Here is a 23,577-nt window from a genome sequence, read left to right as displayed (position 1 = left end):
ATACTGAGGTTCCGTCCATGTCCAGCTGGGGACTGCACATCCCGGCATGGCAGTGGCAGGAAGTAGAGAGAGGGAGCACACAAGGCTTTGCTCCTCACATCGTGGAGCCCGGAAGCAAGAGAGAGCTTGTGCCAGAGAGGAGCAACCACATGCAGCCCCCAAGGCGCAGTCCCTGAGACCCTCTGCCCTCCCCAGCCACACCTACAGGCCTAGGCCACTCCTGGATAAATCCATTGTAGTGCTGGGATTACAACCCTCAGACTCAATTGCATCAACTCCAGATGTCAATTTATTAACCCTTCAAGGCCATTCTGTATCTAAAACAGTGGGACAGCACAGTATTTCATCATGCTACTCAAAGTGGTGTGCAGTTTAAAACTTCTGAGTTATTTTTGGGACTTTTAATTTAGTATTTTATACTTCTGTTCATGATAGTTAACTGAACCCAAGGAAAATGAAAAAACTGTGAATAAGGGACTTGTGTACTCTAGCTTTATAATCAATCCTGAAGTTAAGAAGTGTCAATCCTTTTATTTTGTTCCTTTTAATTTTTTTTTTGTTGTTGTTATTTGAGAGTCTGCATTTTCATGTGAATTTTAGCATAAGCTTGTCAGTTTCTACAAAAAAAAAAACCTTGGAAGTTTCAATGTGATTATGTTAATAAACCTGTAGATAAATTGGGAGAAATAGATGTGCAAATGTATGGGAAAATATGGCCTATTGTCAGGGAAAACTAATTTGACAGAAATTATCTTTGAGAAAGGTCAGACATTAGAATTAAAGATGTTATATTAACTGTTTTAAATATGCTCAATGAGCTGAAATAAATCTTAGACATCTAAGAACTAAAACCAGGAGAACAGCCAGGTGTGGTGGCACACACTTGTAATACCAGTACTTGGGAGGCTGAGACAGGAAAATCGCAAGTATGCAACCAGTCTCAGCAACTTCGCAAGGCCCTCTACAACTTAGTGAGAGCCTGTTTCAAAATAAAAAATAAAATTAAACTAAATAGGACTGAGGAGGATCTCATCCCTAGCAATAATATAAAAAAAACCCAGGAGAACAGTATGTGAATAGAAAGTGTCAAAAAAGGACTTTAAAGTTCTCTCAGGATCGCTAGTGATGAATTCTTTCAACTTTTGTATGTTTCAAAGTTTTGTCTTTTTCTTTAATCTCACCTGTGTTTTTAAATAATTTTCCATTGGTAAGGGATCCTAGATTAGCCTTTCTTTTCTTCTTTCAGTACAGTAAATATAGTGCTTCACTTTTATCTGGCTAGTATTTCTTTGTAAATAATGTCATCCTAATCTTTTTCCCTTTGTACATAGTATGTATTTTTGGCTACTTCTAAGATTTTATCTTTATAACTTGTCTTAAGCAATTTGAGTTTGCTGTTTCTATATGTACTTGTTTACATTTTTCTTGTAGTTGGGGTTTATTGAGTTTCTTTTGGTTTATAGTTTTCATTAAATTTGAAACAAATGTGACTGTTATTCCTTCATATGTTTTCTTGATTTCCTCTTGCCTTTTTTCATGGACTCTGGTGTTACACATATGTTTGTTCACTTGAAGTTATCCAGTTTATTGATTCTTTATTCGTTTTGTTTCATTGTCTTAGTTTGATTTCTGTTGGTATCTTCAAGTTAACTGATGATTTATTTTGCAGTATCCAGTCTGCTGTTAATCCTTTTCAGTGTTTTTATCTTGGACATTGTAGTTCCAATTTTTAGAAATTTGATTTATGCTTTAAAAAATTTTTAAATGTCTCTTAACACATTCAGTCTTTTCTCTGATTTTTTTGAACCCATGGAATATATCATAATTGTGAGTGTCCTTGTCTCCTAATTTTATCATTTTTTTTAGTTTTGGTTGATATTTTCCATGTTTTCATTTACATTTGCTTCTTTGCATGTCTGGTGGGTTTTTTATGGGTGTGATGAATGTGAAACATTGTGCATTTCACTTATGGAGTGTTAGACAAATTTAATTGTTTTTTGAGATTTTTTTATGAAGTAGGTAAAGAGTTACCTGGGAATAGTTTGTTCCTTTTTGTCTTGCTTTTAATCTTTGTTAGGAAGGACAAGCCCTGCATAGGGCTTGCTATAGTTTGGATATGAAATGTCCTCCAAAGGCCCATGTGTTAGAGGCTTGTTCACCAGCCTTGGTGCCGTTGAGAGAAGGTGGAACCTTTAAGAGGTGGATCTGGTGGAGAGAGTCAGGACATAGTGGGCATGTGCCAGTCCCTTCCTGTCTCCATTTTTGCTCCTGGCTGCCATGAAGTAAAGAGTATCCTTCTGCCATGCCTTTTTGCCATGATGTACTGTGCCAGCACAGGCTCAAAGCTATGAGGCCAAGTGACCATGAACTGAAATTGTGAGCCAAAATAAACTGCTCCTCCTGTTAACTTGATGGTCTGGGGTATTTTGTCACAGTAATATAAAGCTTTCTAACACATAGCCTATAGTTAATTTTTTGAGGCAAGATCCTTTATAGAACCTTATTCTGTGGCCTGTAAAGTTAGAGATTTTTTTTTTTTTTTTTTTTTTTGGTGGTACTGGGGTTCCTGGAAGCCCTTCTACCTCCGGGCTACACTCCCAGACCTATTTTTTATACTTTTTTTATTTGGAAACAGGGTCTCCTAAGCCAGCGCGCGCGGCTGGCTTCAAACCTGCGCGATCCTCCTGTCTCTGCCTCCCAAGCGCGGGGATTACAAGCGTGCGCCACCACGCCCGGCAAAGTTAGAGATTTTTAAAAAATTCTGGTTCATGGGAATAGTCTCTGTTTCTTCCTCTGTTAGATTTGGTTGCTCTTCCCTGTCCTCCTCGTAGAGAGTTCTTTCTCCATTCTTTGTTTCTTAGAGTTCTGTACCTAGACCCACCCCACTGTTTATCATGGGTCACCCATTTCAGATATCTGCTTAACTTTTTCTTATCCATGTGGACTAAGCCATGTGGACTTTAGCCTCCTTGGATTCTTTATACTCCCAGCAGGTTTGTCTGTTCAATGCAGGGAGACCCTTGGGCTCTTGGGTTGACACTTCTCTGTCCAGCACGCTTACCATTCCCTTTCTCTAAATAGTAAGCTCGGAAAATCATGGACCATATGGCTTATCTCATTCTTTTCACTCTGAATGATCATTGTTTTTATTGCTTGTGTCGTGTCTTCAATGGCATTGTTTCATATATTTTGTCTGCTGTTGTAGTGTTTTGGGGTGGTAAGCTGAGTCTGATCTTTGTTACTAGATCTTAACTGGAGGTGGGAAAGTTATTATCAGAATGGAATCATTCCTGGTATTTAAAGACAACACAAAATCTGGAGCAGATATTTCAGAATTGAGACTGGGAGACCAGAGTAATGTGAGTCCTGGATTAGAGAACAAGATTTGAGAAAATTTGGGTAAGAAGAGGAGACAGAAATTTGATCATCAAAATGAATTAGAATTTTTGTTTTTTGGCAGTACTGAAGATTGAACCCAGGGCATCTGAACCTCCAGGCTACATTCCCCAGCTCTATTTTTTATTCTTTATTTTGAAACAGAGTCTCACTAAGTTGTGGAGGGCTTCACTAAGTAGCTGAGGCTGATGGTGAACCTGTGATCCTCTTGTCTTAGCCTCCCAAGTACTGGGATTATAAGTGTGTGCCACCATGCCTGGCCCAGAATTAGAAACTTGAAAGTGTAGGTTTGTGAATGAAAATAGTTGATTTTATTCATGTAGGAAATTAATTATATATTAGAAGACTAGAGAATGGCTTTTATTTGGCTTAAGGAAAGACATTCACTAGCCATCTAACATACAGCTTTTGAATAGTTGATTTTTGAATGAAATTACTTAAGTTTCACATTCTAGAAATGATGATATTAATGTAGTTGCTTATAGCATTCTCCTTCATTTTAAAACTTAAATTTTAGCCGGGCATGGTGGCGCACACTTGTAATCCCCGTGCTTGGGAGGCAGAGACAGGAGGATTGCGCAGGTTCGAAGCCAGCCACGCGCACTGGCTTAGGAGACCCTGTTTCCAAATTAAAAAGTATAAAAATAGGTCTGGGAGTATAGAAGATAATTTATATTGTTTGAAAGTTAGATATATTTTATATTATATTCTAAGCATGTGGGAGAAAATTAGAATTTTAGTGTAGTTATGTTAACTAGTAGACATATAGTGCCATCTAATGGCTAATATGAAAATCTATTTAGTAATAGTATAATGTTTTGCATTGTGTGTGTAAACTGATAAAATTTAACCCTGACATCTTTGTTGCTTTAAATGTCCAAGGTACAGTCTTTAAACACTAAGATGTGTTTATATTTTCATTTTAACTATTGTGGGTTTTGTTTTTACATCCAACGGTATCAATGTCTGATTTTTTTGGGGGGTCACCTTTATAAAGCTGTTTATATACAACTAACTTATTATAATATATTCAATATAAATTTTGCATAGGTCAAAATTTCAAACTTTCCATCTGCAAACATTTATAACTCTTGTTTCCTTATCCTGTTCCCAATATGTAGTTAAAAATTACTTATTTCTGTGGAAACTTAGTTCTACTATAAACAAAATTAATTCATTTTTCCTCCTCACTCTCTCTGTACTTTAAAAAATATATTCAACATGTGAAAATATTTGATAGGTTGATGGTTTGTAAGCAGTGTTCTGAATTCTTATGCATTCTCTGAGCCACTGTAGAGGCTGTCCTGGAAGTGTCTAAAGTTAGAAAACTCATGTATTGAAAGCTGTAGAATTCCTGCGCTGAAGAAAGCCATTCAGCTCTGTCAGCCTGGTATTTCCCAAGTACATCTCATCGTAGAAGCCCTTTTCTTTTAATATCGCATTAGCATCCTGTTGATCTAGTGCACCTTAAGCCCCTTTTCGGCAGGAATTCTGCATGAAGGAATTCGTTGGAATTTTTTTTTTTTGTTTTAATGAAGTAAAATTGTTGATTTGGGTCACATAATGATACGTATTACCTATTTTAAAAAGCCTAGCAAAGCCGAGCATGGTGGTGCACGCTTGTAATACCAGTACTTGGTAGGCTGAGACAGGAGGATTGCATAGGTTTGAAGCCAGCCTCAGCTACTTAGTGAGGCTCTCAGCAACTTATAGTGAGACCCTGTTTTCTAATAAATATAAAATAGGTTTAGTAGTATAGCCCAGAGGTAGAAGGCCCCTGGGTTGCATTTCCAGCACCAAAAGAAACAAAAAACAAAAAACAAAACAAGCCTAGCAGATGCCAAGAAGTGTTTTAAATAAATGAGACTCATAATTCTATCTTTTACAGATGACATCTATTAATATTTTAGAATATCTGTGTTTTAAATCACAACACTTAGAGGTTAAAACAGGAGGACCTGGGTTCACAACCAGCCTCAGCATCTTAGCAAGGCCTTCTAAAACTTAGGGAGACCATTTTTTTTTTCTTTCTTTCTTTCTTTCTTTCTTTCTTTCTTTCTTTCTTTCTTTCTTTCTCTTTCTCTTTTCTTTCCTTTCTCTTTCTCTCTTTCTTTCCTTCTTTTTTTGTGGTACTGGGGGTGGAGCACAGGGACTTTTCTACCTCCAAGCTATATTCCCAGACCTATTTTATACTTTATTTGGAAACAGAGTTTCACTAAGTTGCTGAGAGCCTAAGTAGCTGAGGCTGGCTTCGAACCTGTGCGATCCTCCTTTCTCTGCCTCCCAAGTGCTGTGATTACAAGCGTGCGCCACCATGTCCAGCTAGGGAGACTTTTTAAATTTTTTTTTAATTTTTTTATTGGTGCATTGTAGTCATACATCTTAATGGGATAAAAGACTTGTGGAGAAATACATACACACATCAGGGAGACCCTTTTTCAAAAATAAAAAATAAAATAAGGCTTAGGGTGTAGCTCAGAGGTAGAATCCCCTGGATTTAATCCCCAGTTAACCCCCTCTTCCCACAGTTTTAATTTCTTTAATAAAAAACCTCTTTATTGACAAAAAAAGTTACTGGATATAGATTATCTGCGTCAAAGAATATCCTCATTCTTAAGGCTGTCCTACCTGCCTGTCTTCCTTTTTCCTTCCTTCCTTTTTCTTTCTCTTTTGTTTGTGGGATTTCTACCTCTGAGCTATACCCCCTAGCCTTATTTTATTTATTTATTTATTTGTTTATTTTAAACAGGGTCCCACAAAGTTGCTGAGGTTGGTCTTGAACTTGCGATCCTGATCCTCCTGTCTCAGCATCCCCAAGTACTGGGATTACAGGCAAATGCCACCAGGCCTGGCTTTCTGGCCTTTATATGATCCACAGCAGTTCATGTTGACAACAGTCATGTTCCACGCTTTCTTTTCCTACATGCTTGTTGTTATCTGTCATTTAAAAACTTTGTTAAATTGATGTATTATTGTTTTAAGCTACATTTTCCCAGTTACTATGAGCTTGGATTGTTTTTCAGTTTTAACAGTGGTTCAGCATTGAAGAGTTAAAGACTCATTGCTGAATATCCTTTAGAAAATACTCATATAGATTTACTTATTTTCTTTATTTAAAAATATTAAGGCTACCCAGGTGTGGTGGCGCACGCTTGTAATCCCCGCGCTTCGGAGGCTGAGACAGGAGGATCGCACAGGTTCGAAGCCAGCCTCAGCTACTTGAGGCTCTCAGCAACTTAGTGAGACCCTGTTTCCAAATAAAATATAAAATAGGTCTGAGAGTATAGCCCGGAGGTAGAAAGCCCCTGAGTTCCACCCCAAGGACCACCAAAAAAAAAAAAAAAAGATGAAAAGTAAAAAAAATATATTAAGGCTATGTTAAGGGTGATTGTTTTTTGTTTTGTTTTGGTCATGTGTTATATTTATTTTTTGTTTTTATCATGTGTTATATTTTACCTTCTTTGTTGTCTAACTTTGCATTTTGATTGTGGTATTTGTTTGATATACAGAATTTTCACATTATATGTAGTAAAAAAAAGCATGGATCATTTTTATTTTGTTTTTTGTTTTATACCTATAAAATTTACAATACTTGTCTATTTTATCATCTAGCTAACATATGCGAAATATTTTTCTAGATATAAAGGAGTGTTCATTCACTATCGAACATTTGGAAAATAGAAAATAATAAAAAATAAAAATTTCATGAACTTCTTGTATCTAGAGCTGATAACATCATTTATTGAATAACCATCAAATTTATGTCTTCTTTATTGATTTGAAATGTATGTCTTCTTTATTGATTTGAAATGTATATATAAATGTATATATAAATTTTACTGTATATTATGGATAATGCTGATCTTTTTTTTTTGAGGGGGGGGTACTTGGGATTGAACCTATGGCTCTTCTACCTCTGAGATATACCCCAGCCTTATGTTTTTATTTTTTAATTTTGAAACAGGGTCTCACTATGTTGTTGAGAGTCTTACTGCTTGCTGATGCTGTCCTCAAACCTGTGATCCTCCTGTCTCAGTCTTCCAAATACTGAGATTACAGAAGTGTGCTACCATCCATGCCCAGCTGAACTTTTAATGTTTAACTTTTAATGTTACTATTCTGTATATTTTTTGTTAATATCATACTATTTAATTGCCACTAGGTAATATATTTTAATATTTGATTTAGCCAAACCTCAGTATACATCTGTTTAAACATTTTCTTGCTACTCATTACCATGAACTTACAAATAAAGCTTTTGTCTTGACAAATATATCTGCATAATCATATAAATGAAAATTTTCATCCACAATAGTCACTGTATTTTCCATCTCCATAATCTGTAATTTAAAGAAGGTTATATAATAGAATTATGCAATATATGTTCCTTTGAGATGGGGTGCACTTAGCATAATGTCCTTGAGGTACACTCAGTTTTGTTGCATGTTTCAGTAATTTGTGCCTTTTTGTTACTGAGAGTTCCATGCTGTAGATGGACCATATTTATTTAGCCATTCACCCATTGAAGGCCATTTGTGTGCTTTCTGGTTTTCGGTGTTACCCACAAAGACATTATTTAGGTTCATGTACATTTTCTTGTGTGTGTGTGTGTGTGTGTACTTAGTAATGGTCAAGTTTATGTGTAAGTTTGGTGCCCAGTTTTTTTAATCAAAACCAGTGTAAATGATATTGTGAGGTATTTTTTAGACTTGATTAATAGCTGTCAGTAAACTTTTGAGTAAAGCAAATTATCCTTGATAATGTGGGTGTGCCTCATCAAACCTTGTTCAAGGCCTTATGAAAAAAGCCTGAGAGCCCCCTGAAAGGGAATGAATTCTCTTTTCATACTGCCTTCTGACTGAAGACTGCAGTGTCAGCTCTTGTCTCACTCTCCACCCTACCAGCCTTCTCTGCAGACTGTAAGCAGCCTCCACAACCACAGGAACCAGTTTCTTAAAATGAATCTTTTGATTCATGTACATCCCCCTGTTTGCTTCTCAGGAAAACTCTAATACAGATTTTTGGTACTGAGAGTGGTTCTAAAGAAATAATCTTTAAGGGCGAGTTGATTGGGATTTCTGGAATTGGTTCTCTAATCTGACTCAATTTAAAGGCACCAAGGATACTTGTGGGGGAGAGCTCTGATGGTCAGCCTGCTATTGTTGTAGCAATATGCAAAATATCCCCACTGGGTACTGCTTTTTAAAAAATATAATTGTATTGTTGCATTGCAGTTATACATCATACTAAAGTATAGAGTGATAGGAATATACATGCACACCTGGTGTATATCCCTCAAAGTCCCTCTTATCAAATACTTCAAAGGAGCAAGGTTGTGGATGAACCTGCATTTTATACCTTGGAACTTTTTTGTCAGACTAACAAGTATAATGAGATTGGCTGGTTATTTCCAATTGCACAAAGAGGAGAAAGAAGAGGATATGTTCAAAGATTTGAATTTCTAGCTTAATTACCATATAAATGATCCAAAATTTCCATTGGCCATGAAAGAAATGCTCATTTCTGGTAGTCCCAGAGCTGATTGTTGAAATCCAAACCTGGAGGCTCATCCTGCAACTGCCTGAATTTCTACATGGATTCTTTTCTTCAAATAGTACCTGTTACTGAAGTGAGGACATTGACTAGTAAGGGATGGGATCCCCAAAGTTGGGAAGAACCTGATAAGATTGGGGGTATTAAACCCATAAATTCAGAGTCTTTTTCCAGTAGACAAGCTTTTTTACTACTATCTGAGGAAATGAGCCCTGTTTTGCATAAGACCTAGGAGGAGACATGATGTACTCCAAAAAGACTATGTTTTTTTGTAATTTAGACAAATTTGGAGAATGTATATGGGATATTAATAAGGACACGGGATAATGGTGGAAAATCAGATTATGCTGAATTTAAAATCTTGCTGAGATTTTGTAAGGATTATAATAAGCCTTTCAGTTTAGAAAGAATTGGCTTTTTATCATATTAAATCTTCTAATTTATAAACATGTTTTGTATGTGGTTCTTTGTATATGTTTACAATTGTATTTATAACCCATTTTCTTTTTCTAATTTATTTATTTGTTTATTTATTTATTTATTTATTTATTGTACTATGGGTGGAGCCCAGGGGCTTTTCTACCTCTGGGCTATACTCCCAGACCTATTTTATACTTTATTTGGAAGCAGGGTCTCACTAAGTTGCTGAGAGCCTCACTCAGTAGCTGAGGTGAGGCTGGTTTCGAACGTGTGTGATCCTCCTGTCTCAGCCTCCCAAGTGCTGGGATTACAAGCATGCGCCACCATACCCGGTTCTTATGTCCCATTTTCTTTTGGAATGATTTAAATGGCATTGTAAAGAAAAAAATAACCAGAAAATTCAGGAACTATGGGACTACATTAAGCGACTTAACTTGATACTCATAGATATTGAGGAAGGTACAGAGATATAAGCTAATAGCATTGATAACCTATTGAGTTAAACAATAGCAGTAAATTTTCTAAAGTAATAAAAGAAATAAAGCTCATAGCTAGAATTAATAAAATAGACTTTAGAACAAAGAAGACAACATAACACAAAGGACCAATGAAACAAAAAGTGGATCTTTGATTAAGACAAATAAGACTGATAAATGTTTAGCCAAAGTAACCAAAAGAGAGAGAAGACCCAGATTAATAGAATTACTAATGAAAAAGAATATATCACCGAAATCCAGAGGATAATTTGGGTCTATTTTGAAATGTTATCTTCTAAAAAGTTGGAAAATTTAGAAGAAATGGATAAATTTGTAGACACATATGACCTACCAAAATTGGACTAAGAATATATAGAAAACCTAAATAGACCAAAAACAAGCAACAGGATTGAAACAGTAATAAAAGGCCACCCAAAATAGAAAAATCCAAGACCAGATAGACTCATAACTGAATTCTAACAGACTTTTAAAAAAGAAGTAATGCTGTGCTCCTCAGATTATTCCATGAAATAGAAAGGTGTGGAACATTCCCAAACTCATTCTATGAAGCCAGTATTAAAAACTATTATAAAACTACAGAACAGTATCCTTGATGAACATAGATGCAGAACTCCTTTATAAAATATTAGAAAATCAAATTCAACAACACATTAAGATTATACACCATGCTCAAGCTGGTTTCATTCCAGGAATGCAGGGATAGTTCAATGTAGGCAAATCAGTAAATGTAATTAATATACTACATAAACAAAACCCCAAACAAAAATCAAATGATCCTTTGCCTCTAATTTATAGTTCCTTTTCTTTTTCCGGGTCTGGGGATGGAACCCAGGGGCAGTCGACCTCCGGGCTACACCCCCTGCCCTATTTTTTATTCTTTATTTTGAAACAGGGTCTCACTAAATTGCAGAGGGCCAAACTAAGTAGCTGAGGCTGGCTGCGAACTTCAATCCTCTGCTCTCAGCCTTCCGAATGCTGGGATTACAAGTGTGTGCCACCACGCCTGGCTTAGGCTTCTTTTGTAGTATTCTCTTTATTAAATTTTGATAACGGAATTCTGGAATTTGGAAGGTTTTCATCTTATGTCCTAGAACACAAAAGTCATCTCCTTCAAGTACTTTAAGGCTGTTTTTTTTTTTTTTTTTTTTTTTTTGGTGGTATTGGGCGTGGAACCCAGAGGCTTTCTACCTCTGGGCTATACTCCCAGACCTTTTTTATATTTTATTTGGAAACAGGGTCTCAATAAGTTGCTGAAAGCCTCACTAAGTAGTTGAGGCTGGCTTTGAACCTGTGCGATCCTCCTGTCTCAGCCTCCCACGTGCGGGAATTACAAGTGTGTGCACCACCATGCCCGGCAAAAGGCTGTTCTTTAGTATTTTAAAGTTTTCATTTATGTTTCATAGATGTCCAGAAATATTCTATGTCAAGATGTATAGAATATTTAAAAATTAAAACACTTATCTGTGATTTACATTCTTATTCTTCTGTACAGATGGTTCCTGACTTAATGATGGTGCAATTTATGATTTTTCACCTTTTGATAATGTGAAAGTATACATTCAGTAGGAGCCACACTTCAGGTTTTGAATTTGTGTCTTTTCCCTGGCCAGCAATATGCAGAACAGTACTTCCTCAAGATGCTGAGCAGCCAGCCGCAGCTGTCTTTGGCACCCAACCGTTATTCTCCTGTGTACTATGTTGCTAAGTTGTGATGTTCATTAGGAAGTGAGGTGTATTAAATGCATCCAGTTTAGTATATTTTCAGTTTCTAAACCCATTGTAAGTCAGGGAGCATCTGTATAATATTGCATAATTGTAAATGATGCATTAGTCTAGACAATAAAATCTGAGTTAGATCTTTGTTTGAATCCTGACTTTGCCACTTATAACTTTGTGAACTGCGGCAAATTATTGAACTGTATCAAGTTTTAGCTCCTTTTTCTGAAGGGTAGTAGGGGTGTTGTGAAACTTTAATAAAACAATATATTTAAATAATAGGTTGTGCAGGATATAAAGTACATCCTAAGTTAATGTTATTTTTATTATAATATCTGATTAGACTTGCTAAAGTTTTGTCCATCTTATTTTATTCTCCTCACCACATGAGTCTTAAGAAAAAGTTCTTAAGATTCTTCTGTGCTTCTAATTATTTTGCTTTTATTTTCCTCCTACTTTCTTTATATGCCATCTTTTAAAAACTTCTTTAATCGAATGCCTCATAGTTTTCATTCTCTTGTGATTAAAAACACAAGATTTAAGAGTAAATTATGTTTTTATTAGCCTCTGAAAAATGAAGTTTTATTGTTAAGATAATAAAGGGCTCTTGTTTTCAGTGAGACTCGTGGAGACTAGAAATTGAATGTTTTTTTTGAAACCATGACATTTTAAAACCTCTCAATTCTAAAAACACGTAACTGTATAAAGCAGATTCGCTAGGCTCCTCGTTTTTAAAATGGATGCTTTTGAGTTGTAATATATTCTCATTAGTGTTGTTGGCCATATACTTTTTGTCAGTACCCTTTTTTAATGGTGTCTCCATATGTTGTCCCCAGGCTGGTCTCATACCTGTGGGCTCCAGCCATCCTCTTGCCTCAGCTGCCCAAGCAGCTGAGCCTGCTGGTGTGCACCATCACACCCGGCTAGGTCAGTGCTCTTGATGTAGCTAAGAAAGTAGGCTTCCATTCCAAATTTACTAAGGGTTAAAAAATAATTATAGATGGCTGAAATTCCTTAGGTTTTTTTGGCCTGTGTTGAAAGTCTGTCTTTTTCCTTTGTTAGTGTTATGAATTATATCAGTTGATTTTATAATGTTATATAACTTTTACATATTGGGAAAAAAATTTACCTTGGTTGATGCATTTCTACATACATTTTTGGATTTGGTTTTTATTTTTTATATTTATATTCATAACTATAGAGGTCAGCTATTGCTGCAATATCAATTCATCAACTGATACATTGCATATCAATCCATTCCAGATCCAGTGACATAAAAATGGGCATTCATGGCAGGGCATGATGGTGCATTCCTATATACCAGTACTTGGGAGACTGAGACAGGAGGATCACAGTTCAAGGACAGCCTCAGGAAGTAGTGAGATTTTTATCAAACTAGGAAAACACTGTTTCTAAATAAGAAATAAAAAAATCGGGCAGAGGGTGTAGCTTAAAGGTTGAATGCCTCTGAGTTCAATCCCCAGTACTCCCCCCCCCCAAACACACACAAATAGGCATTTATTTTCACAGATATGAGAATTGGGTGCCTTCTGTCTTTGAAGCACATACATTCTAGTAGGGAACGACAGATAATAATAAATAGATAGGTATTTTAGAAGATAATATGGAAAGATTAGGGAAAGGGAAAGTATAGGCAGTAATGGGTTGCATTTTCAAATGGTAAAGGTGGACATTTGGGCTGGACAAAATTGTTCTCAGAAGATGATGTTTAAACAAAGATTTGAAGGAGGTGCAAGAGTCTGCTATGTGAGTATCTGGGAGATGTTATCCAAGCAGAGGAAACAGCAACCTGCCTAATGCTTGAGAAATGTCGGGGCTGACTGGAATGAGCTCTTTAGGAAAGTGGTGGGAGATGAGGTTAGAGGGCCAGTAGAGGAGAATCCAGGCGGGAAGGAGGAGCCTTGGGAAGATTTTGAGCAGTCAGTCGGTTCTGGTCAACATTTTTTTTTTAGTAATTGTTTTTAATTTATTTAATTTATTTTATTTTATTTATATATGGAACATATTGAAAATGGTATACATTCAGACTGTGATTGGTGCCCTCCCCCCCCTCCCCGGTTCCCCTTCACCTCCTCCCAACAATGAGTGTCCAGGTTGACCATGCTATATTCATACTTTTACACATATTCGGATGTAGCTCCTCTATTAATCAACCTCAGCCTTCTTCCTCTCCTCTCCTTCCATTCTAGTTTTGTTAAGGTTCCCCCCCCCCCATTATCTGGAGTCCCTCTGGTATCCCCAATGCTCCCTAGTTTGGGCATATTAGAGAAAACATATGTCCCTTCTCTTTCTGTGCTTGGCTGGTCTCACTTAACATAGTGTTCTCCAGGCCTTTCCATCTTCTTGCGAATGGCATGATTTTGTTCTTCTTTATAGCTGAATAGAATTCCATTGTGTGTATTTCCCATAATTTTGCAATCCATTCATCTGTTGATATGCATACCTATGTTCATAGCAGCACAATTCTGGTTGACATTCTGAAGGCCTTGTTTTGTAGCCTGTGGCCAGAACAGACTGGGAGGGACAAGACCACAAGTATGTCATCCAGGTAGTTACATGCACGGGTATCACCAGAGCCTAGATAAACTATTCAATGGCTGTCCATTTTTAGTTCTGAAACAAATAGTGTTTTAAAGCAAACATCTACACGATTACTACCTAGTGAAGGACAGTGCTGCCATTTCTCCATAAGCTTTCATACCCTTGATTCTGATACCACCCTTCTCTGCTTGCATTTATGGAGTTACTTTCTTTTCTTTTTAGTTTCACTACATAAATATGCATCCTGAATGATCAGTTAGGTTTGCCTGTTATGAACTTTATTTTGTAATCTTTTGTATATATTTTTTTTACTTTCTTCTTTTGCCAATTGCCTGTTTTCAAGATTCATTTTTTTTACATCTAACTGTGGTTCATTCATTTTTTTTTCCTTTTACTGAGTATCTGCGAGATTTCAAATTGCTCCATTTTCTCATGAACTCTGGATATTGACAGATCTAAATTTTGCTTATTCTTGGGTAGTGATACAACATCGTGGTTTAATTTGTATTTTCCTGATTAATAAAAAATTTGAATACTTTTTAGTGTGTTTATTTTGATCCATTGTGATAAGCCTGATCAGAACTTTACTTGTGTTTTTTTATTGTGATGTCTAAAAAACATGCATGCATTCTTTTTTTTTTTTTTTTGTAGTACTGGGCATTGAGCTCAGGGCATTCCACCTCCAAGCTCTGTCCCCAGACCTATTTTATGTTTTACTTGGAAACAAGGTCTTACTAGATTGATGAGTCTCACTACTTGCTGAGGCTGTCCTCAAACCTCCACTCCTCCTGCCTCAGCCTACCAAATACTGGGATTATAAGCATGTGCCACTATGCCCAGCTGTTCTTCATGTTTTCTACATATGAGCCCTTTTCCTCTTATGTGTGTTGCAAATATGTTATCCCACTCTTTGGCTTACCTGTTCACTGCAGGATATTTATTAATGATCAGAAGTCCTATTTTTTTTTTTTTTTTTTGGTGGTACTGGGGAAACAGGGTCGGTCTCTTAAGCCAGCGAGGCTGGCTTCGAACCTGCACGATCCTCCTGTCTCCACCTCCCAAGTGCGGGGATTACAAGCATGCGCCACCACGCCCGGCTAGAAGTCCTAATCTTAATTTATCAAGTTTATCTATTTTGGCTTGTGCTTTTTAATGTCTTGTTTAATTAGAAATCTTTCTTTACCATGGAACAATGAAGAAATTTTTCTATTTGTTCCTAAAAGACTTATTAGTAAGTGCTTCACATTTAGATCTGTGATCTATCTGGGATAAATTTATGTTTATTGAGAAGATGCCCCCACCCTCCCACTGCGCTGCACTCACCCTTGCCCAGCATCGCCGTCCACATGTGCAGCTGTCTTTTTCTGTCCAATCTATTATATGTTCCCGGGCAAATACCATCTTATTTTAATTATTCTGGCTTTAAAATAATTTCTGTTATCTGGTAGAGCAGTCCCTTCCTTTAGTTTTTATTTTTTGCTTACCAAGCAACTCTTTAATTACTGTTCTAGCTTTTCAGGTGCTCTAATACCAGGAGGATGTTTGTCCTGATTTGATATTTGTTAACATTTCTGTTATCCTAAAGGCGTTTTTTTCCACTGTAAAATTTAAGTTATTTATATACCCTTTTCCATTTGAATTTGGCTTATGTCTAATATAAAAGTTTTACTAGATTGATCACCTCTATGCCCAAATTCATTTTTTCCTTAATAAGCTATCTGGTACCTGAAATAAGACAAGTTGTTGGACTTCTAGAAGTAAGGATAAGTCAGTAGACAATGGTGAGCTCATCACGTAATGCTTACTGGCTAGTCACTGCTGGCAAGGTTTTTTAACTTGTTTTCTCTTTGAACCATTACATTACATTCTTTAGCAGGGTTAGGATATTTTTGTATGTGTGGTACTAGGGCTGGATCCCAGGGACATTCTATCTCTGAGCTACACCCCCAGCTCTACTTTTCATTCTTTATTTTGTAACCGGGTCTCACTCTGTTGCAAAGGGCCTAAGTAGCTGAGGCTGTCCTTGAACCTTGATCCTCTGGTCTCAGCCTTTCAAATGCTAGGATTACAAGTGTGCGCCACCATGCCTGGCTTGGGTTTAGAATATTTTTAAATAAAACGAACATGAAAATTTTGAGTATACATTATAAGTGGTTTTTTTGTTTGTTTTTGTTTTGACAGTTATTCCTGATTCCTAAGACAAGGACTCATTGATACTACCATATTCTAGTTACTATGCTAGGCATTGTTAGGGAGGGAAGCAGTGATATATTTGTACGTCCCTGCCTTCATAGAGCTATCTTTCAGGGAAGATAGATGAGTAAACTGGCCGTCTTGATCCATTTGTGGTAAATCCTATAGAAGAGGCATGTCCAGGGCACCAAGAGAACGTATAGATAGGGTGTCTTCCTCAACCTTAAAGTCACTGAAAACTCTCTCAAGGAATCCACATCTGAGCAAAGTTTTAAAAGATAGGGATTGGCAAGGTCAAGTGCAGAAAGAAGAGAGGAGGAGGCAGAGGAGCGCCATTGAGTCAAATGTATGTGAAGGCCTGAAGTGAAAGAAGAGCTTGGGACAGAGTGGGAACAACACTTCTTAAAAATTAGCAGCTGTCTTGGAAATTACCATTCCTTGCCAGGTGTGGTGGCACAGGACTGTAATCCCAGTACTTGAGACCGGAGAAGGGAGGGGCTGAGACAGGAGAATCATAGGTCTGAGGACAGCTTCAGCAACATAGTGAGACTCTGTCTCAAAATACAGAAATAAAAATAAGGCTGGAGTTCTAGATCAGAGGTAGACCATCTCTGGGTAGATCACCCCCCAAAAAATTACTACTACTCTTGATTTATATGGGATAAATAGTAATTTATCCCATATATCCCATATTGTGAACAGCACTGTTCACAATAGTTATATATCCCATATAACTATTTTCAGGTATTAGTGATTTTCAGGGGCATTTATTTTTTATAATTATAAAAGACTATTTATATGTAAAATATACCGAAGAATTACTTTAGTATTATATCCCTCCATCCCCTTGATATTCTCACCCCCCAAAAATCTAGGACTGTTATGTGGTAAACTTCATCAATAATTAACTCCAGTCACCTGACAAAGTCAAATAAAAATATAGAGAAGAATCTCCAATAAAAGAACATTTCTGGGAAAATAGAATTGTAATCGTGGACACATAGGTACAGGCTGGGTGGTATCTGGTATATCCAGAGAACCAAGACAAGGTCAGGGGTTTTATTGGAACAGAATTCTATGCAAGTTATTTGCCAACTTGCAGGAGTTGGCAATCTCTGATTGGCAAACAGCAGCAGTTTCTATGTAAAGCTACTCTTTTTTTTTTAACTTTATTGGTGCAGTAGAGTCTCACATCATAATGCGGATCCTGTTGACAATGGCATATATTCACACAGTACTTGGTGCCCTCCCCCCTTCCCTTTTCCCTCCCTCCCGATACTGAGTGTCCAGGTTAAGAATGTTATATTCACATGTATACACATATTCAAATGTAGCTTTTCCATTAATCAGCCTCAACTCTCTTCCTCCCCTAACCTTCCTTTCTGGCTTTGCTGAGGTTTCCCCTCCATTATCTGGCATCCCTCTGGTAACCCTAAAACTACTCTTAAGGTCACAGCTGGCAGTGCTGTACACAGTTGCTAAGAAGAAAATATATAGCCTTAGAAACAAGACAGGCTGTTCCTCTGAAATAGTCTAGTAGGCATCTCCTGGAACAATCGATTATGATCTAAGCATTTTCTCCCCATGGCCTCCTGGCTCTACTTTAGATCAATATGGCAATATTGGTTTTGTTTGCATATTCAATTACCAATGCTTTATTCTCATGAGTGCCAAAGTTGATTGAAATCTAGTTCTCAGAAATATTTTTCTCCCTTTAGCAGTTCTTAGAAAATTATTTTGTTGATCACTCATAATTGTGCATGATAACGAGGTTCATATATGCATATATTATTTGGTCTGTTTCCTTCCCACACCTCCCTTTCACTCTCTTTTTCCTCCTCTGTCACTCCTCTGATGAGTCTTTCTTCTCATTTTCATAAGATTGCTTTTTTCTTCTCTCTAGCTGCCACATATGAGAGAAGACATGTGGCTCTTGATTTTCTGAGTCTGCTGATCTCAGCATGATATTCTCCAGTTCCACCCATTTTCTTGCAAATGAGATAATTTTGTTTTTCTCTATGGCTGAATAAAGCTCCATTGTGTGTATACATCACATTTTCTTTATCCATTTATCTATTAATGAACACCGAAGTTGTTACCATAACTTGGCTATTGTGAGTTGTGCTGCTGTAAACATGGGTATTCATGCATCGTGGCATTTTGAGTTTAATTCTTTTTGAAAGATACCAAAGAGTAGTACATCTTGTTCATAGTATGGTTTCATTCCTAGTCTTGTGAGGAATCTCTGTAATGATCTCCATAGTGGTTGTGCTAATTTACAACCCCAACAACAATAGGTAAGCATTTCTAATCCCTCATACCTTTTTCAGCATTTATTATTGTTTGTATTCTTGATGATTGTCATTATAATTGGAGGGAGATGGAATCTCAGTATAGTTTTGATTTGCATTTCCCTGATTGCTAAATATGTTGAACATTTTTTTCATTTATTTTTTGGCCATTTGTATTTCTTCTTTTTGGAAGTGTCTGTCTAGTTCAGTTGACAATTTATTAACTGGAGTTTTTTATATTCAATTTTTAAAAAATTCTTTATATATTCTGGATAGTAGTCCTCTGTCAGTGTAGTTATCAACCAAGTTTTTCTCCCATTCTGTAGGCTGTCTCTTCACATTCTTGTTTCCTTTGCTGTGCAGAATTTGGTACCATCTTATTTATTGATTCTCAGTTTTAGTTCCTTTGTTCTAGAGGTTTTACTGAGGAAGCCTGTGCCTATGCCTACATGGTAGAGTGGTGATCCTATGTTTTCTTCTAATAATTACAAAGTTTCTGGTTTAATTTCTAGGTCTCTTCCAGGTTTCTCCTAGGTTCCATTCCCAGTAACACACACACACGCACACACGTGCGTGCACATGCACGCACCCTAAATCCCCCATATATATGTATATATGTGTATATATATATGTATATATGTATATATGTATGTATATATGTATATATGTATATATGTATATATGTATGTATATATGTATATATGTATATATACAAATATATGTGTACATATACATATGAAATATATATATCCTTCAAATCCTTTACTTGATTTTTTTTTTCGGGTCTGGGGATGGAAGCCAGAGGCATTTGACCTCCGAGCTACACCTCCTGCCCAGTTTTTTCTTCTTTATTTTGAAACAGGATCTCACTGAGTTGCAGAGGGCCTCACTAAGTAGCTGAGGCTGGCCGCGAACCGCGGTCCTCTGGTCTCAGCCTCCCAAATGCTGGGATTGCAAGCATGCGCCACCATGCACTGTAAGGGTTTGAATCTGCAAATGAAGAGGAGTTCGCGTCATCAACACTGCAGTGCTTGGCGTCCTCCGTGTGGCTCTTCTCAGGGAAGGCAGGGTACACGGGCTGCCTGAAGCCCTTCACGCGCTGAGTGTACTGGTACGGGGTGGCTGATGTGTGTGTTTTCTCAGGCAAAGCCAGATTTGTTTTCTGACCACGATATTTATCACGGTCAGCATATTCATATGCTTTTTCAGCAGTGTGGCTTTTCTGATGTTGTGCCTATCTCGGGAGCCACATATAACCTCACCCACATGTGCCACATGTATAAAATTTCTCCTTAACGTGGCTCTTCATGTGCTGGGACAGATGTGGCTGCTGGCGGAAGCTGGCACCACACTTGGTACACTTATAAGGCTTCTCACCCATGTGGATTCTCCTATGTGTCCAGGTTGGCTCTGTGATTGAAGATCTTCCCCCAGTCACCACATGTATACTTTTTCTCTTCTGAATGAATTTTCTGATGTAAAACAAGGTAGGCATGACCATTGAAGCTTTGGTCACACTCAGGACACTTGTATATATTTTTGGCTTCCTCCCTGGGAAATTAAAAAATTTCAGGAATTGTTCTGGATCCTAAATGCTGAGACAGTTCTACTAATGGCGTATGGTTTTTAATGGTAACTAAAAGGCTTATCAAGGCCGGGCATGGTGGCGCCCGTGCTTGGGAGGCTGAGACAGGAGGATTGTAAAGGTTTGAAGCCAGCCTCAGCTACTTAGTGAGGCTCTCAGCAATTTAGTGAGGCCCTGTTTCCAAATTAAAAAAAATATATATATATATATATATATATATGTATGTATGTATGTATGTATGTATGTATGTATGTATATAGTTCTAGGAGTATAGCCTGGAGGTAGAAAGCCTCTGGGTTCCACTCCCAGTACCACAAGAAAAGAAAAAAGAAAAAAAAAAAAGGCTTATCAATGTTTTCTTGCAAACAGAAGTTCCATCTTGTATTTTCCTTTCAGGGAGTCCAACTCCTTTCTCAGAGGATTTTTCTGGTTAATGGGCAAGGGGTTTAGCAATGGAGTACTTTTCTAGGGAAAGTTCTTCAAGTTCTATAGATTCTAGACTTAATTGCTGATTACTCAGTCTTGACTTCCTCTACTTTATATAAGGGGCTTGAGCATCTGTAGATTTTGGTGTCCATGGGGAAGGGCAGTGTCCTGGAACCAATTCCCCCTCAAGGCCACATCCTCAACACCCTCCTGTGTGGCCTCTCTGCTGAGGGACCTCTGGGCAGGGTGCAGACTCACACGCTCCTCTTGAGAAAAACACACAGCCAGATCCTCAAATAGCATCGGTCCCCGGGCGTCCGGTGTGGGGAGCGTGGACTCCATCTGGGGGAAGGGGCACCTTCTTCAGGTCGCCACAGGGACATCAACACAAAGCTGAGCCAACTGCTCCTCCCCCTGGCTCAGCCTCCAAAGGGCGCCACAAAAGCACCAGGAGTCCGGAGAGCCTTGCCCTCCCCAGACCCGACCAGACCACGTCACGTCGCCCACATGTGGCCCCGCAAGACTCCCAGGCTCCCATGCTCCCCCCTTATGTCAGTCTTTAAAATTTATATTCCCCTCTCTTTTCTTAATATCCTGTTTTACTTTTAAAACCCCAGTTAAGTAGTATTTCTGTAATCACGTTTTTAGATATCATTACAGATATTTTTCAGTTTTTATCTAATTTTAGAATTCTGCATTGAGTAATTGATTGGTACAACCACAAAAATAAGCACTTTTTTTTTTTTACCATTTATTCTCTGTGGGGAGTAAGTTCGCTTTGGCATAGGACTTTTTATGTATCTTTAATGAAATTTATAAGGTTGCTTTTCTCCGAATATCTTCGCTGTTTTCAATTTTATCTAGAAATTCAAGACCATAATTGCTTTAATTAGAATCTGATAGGGTAATAAAAGGCTTGGTTTTCACCTGTTAGAAACTTTATACTGCTGATTTCTGTTTGACTTGTATTCTATCATTATTTCTGGTTTTTATTCACACATTTTACTGAGTCAACATTTTTATTAATATATTGGTGTCTGGCTCCTGGTTGGGTAGTAGCTTTGCATTTATCCATGCTGAACTTGGTTTTGTTCTGATGTGGTTTTTTTTGTTGTTCTTTCGTTTTGTTTTGTTTTTAGTAAATTGAGGTCCCCAGTGTATCTTCCTTTCATTCAGTGAATTAGCGATCATGTCCAACCTAGTATTCTTAGGACCTCCTACAAAATTAATGAACATATTCTCAATTCCTTCCTTCAGGTCATGGGTAAGGTATTAAGTGACACAGTTCTGTAGAGTGGCTCTCTTTCAGCTGGTTTGAGTCTCTGTATTTTGGATACAGTTTTACATCGTTTTTGTTTATCTCAACTTCTTTACATACACAACTATTGCTATTCCCTGACTTCAAATTGCTGAGCCAGTTCACACACACGCGCGCGCGCGCGCACACACACACACACACACACACACACACACGTGTAGCCTCTTTGGCATTAAACTTAGTCACCAGTAAAGGCAAACGTGATGAACTACAGAGGTTAGCACAACTGAAAAAAATGAAACTAGTAAAACCAGTGCCTGCCTGGGAGAAGACTTAGAAGCCTGGACTCAGGAAGCCCAGTGATTGACTCGCCGGCTTCCAAGTCTACATCCAGAACCTAGGTGCCGTCTCTGGGTTTGTTGATTAAATTGAGATTTCACATTAGAGGATATCATCAGGCTTCTTCCAGAAAGCTAGACGCTGCACGTGCTTTCCTTGTTTGTGCAGCTAGTCATTACTTCACAGAAAGAAATGATCTTGACTGCTTCACTGAGGCACAAAGGGTTTTCCTTGGTGTCACATCTCTTGTAGATAATTGAAAGTTGGTGTTTTGATAACGTGTATTAATAATTTCCCTTGTAACTGCCATGGTTGTTTTAAAAATAAAGTCAGTATTTGGTATTTAACCCCACAGTCTGCATTCCATTTACTTGAATATCAATAAGAATTTGTAGGAAGAGGGTCATTTGGCAAGGCATATGCATGCACTGCTACCTTTTCCCCAGAAAAATTAACTTAATATTCACAAAATTAATAAGTAATTTATACTTTGGTAATTGTGATAAAATGCCAAGGGTTGTATGTTCTCATCATTGGAAATAAAGTAATATTGGAACACATCAAGAAATAGCATTAACAGAACCGGGTGTGGTGATGCACTCCTGTAATTCCAGTGCATGGGTGTCTGAGACAGGAGGACCATAGGTGCGGTGACGGCCTTAACAAGCGCTGAGACTCATCAACTTAGTGAGACCTTGTTTCAGAATAAAAACTTTAAAAATTGGGCTGGGATTGTTGCTTGGAGGTAGAATGTCCCTGGATTCAATCTGCAGGGAAGGAAGGACGGAAGGAAAGAAGGAAGGAAGTTAGTTTTTTTTTTTTTTTTTTTTTGGTGTGTGTGTGTGTGTGTGTGACAGCCTGAAAGGCTGACTCAGAAGAGCCTCTGTGTTCCAGCCTGTTCAGTTGAAGTACGTATACATCAGGTCATCATTATTTCTTGCCTGGGTGACTGAGGCTACTTTTTAAACTATTTCTTACCATCCCCCTTCTTCTTTTTATATGGCAGTGAATGTATCACTGCCATGCCTGAAGTACAGGCTTGAGCCCCATTACCTTCAGGATAAAGTTCGAGCTCCTCAGTGCCTGTTTCAAGTCTTTCATGAATTTGCTTTCACCTGCTCTCCAGCCGCACCTTGCCAACTTTCATTATTTTAATTCTGTTCCTCTAGTGCACCACTGTCTTTTGTCTCCCTCCCCCCCAATACACTACTGTTTTTTCATTTGCTTTGCTTCCTTCTTTATTATTCTAGATTCCTCATCATTGTAGATTCTAGATTCTTTATATTTTAGTTTAGGGGCCACTTCCTCCAGGAAGTCTTCCCTGATCTCTTAAATCAGGAT

General features: G+C 37.7%; 1 protein-coding gene and 1 pseudogene across 3 annotated transcripts in view; one reads left to right on the top strand and one right to left on the bottom strand.

The window, feature by feature from the left end:
• The window catches only part of LOC308265118, a 54,427-nt pseudogene extending 33,446 nt beyond the window's left edge, over positions 1–20,981 (bottom strand). Inside the window, exons 1-4 of the transcript in view lie at positions 20,846–20,981; positions 19,597–20,264; positions 12,432–12,558; positions 7,644–7,736 (exon numbers count right to left, since the gene is read on the bottom strand). The product of the transcript in view is annotated as an uncharacterized misc_RNA (transcript). The remainder of the gene's footprint in view (positions 1–7,643; positions 7,737–12,431; positions 12,559–19,596; positions 20,265–20,845) is intronic.
• SYT14 (synaptotagmin 14) overlaps positions 1–23,577 on the top strand; it is a gene marked incomplete at both ends in the record, with an annotated part of 197,396 nt that overhangs the window by 22,075 nt on the left and 151,744 nt on the right. The window lies entirely within an intron of this gene.

Source organism: Muscardinus avellanarius (assembly GCF_963383645.1).
Source record: "Muscardinus avellanarius genome assembly, chromosome: 7".
In the NCBI taxonomy this organism is placed as follows: domain Eukaryota; kingdom Metazoa; phylum Chordata; class Mammalia; order Rodentia; family Gliridae; genus Muscardinus; species Muscardinus avellanarius.
The sequence above is the reverse complement of the archived record's forward strand: the minus strand, read 5'-3'. Positions and strand labels throughout refer to the sequence as shown.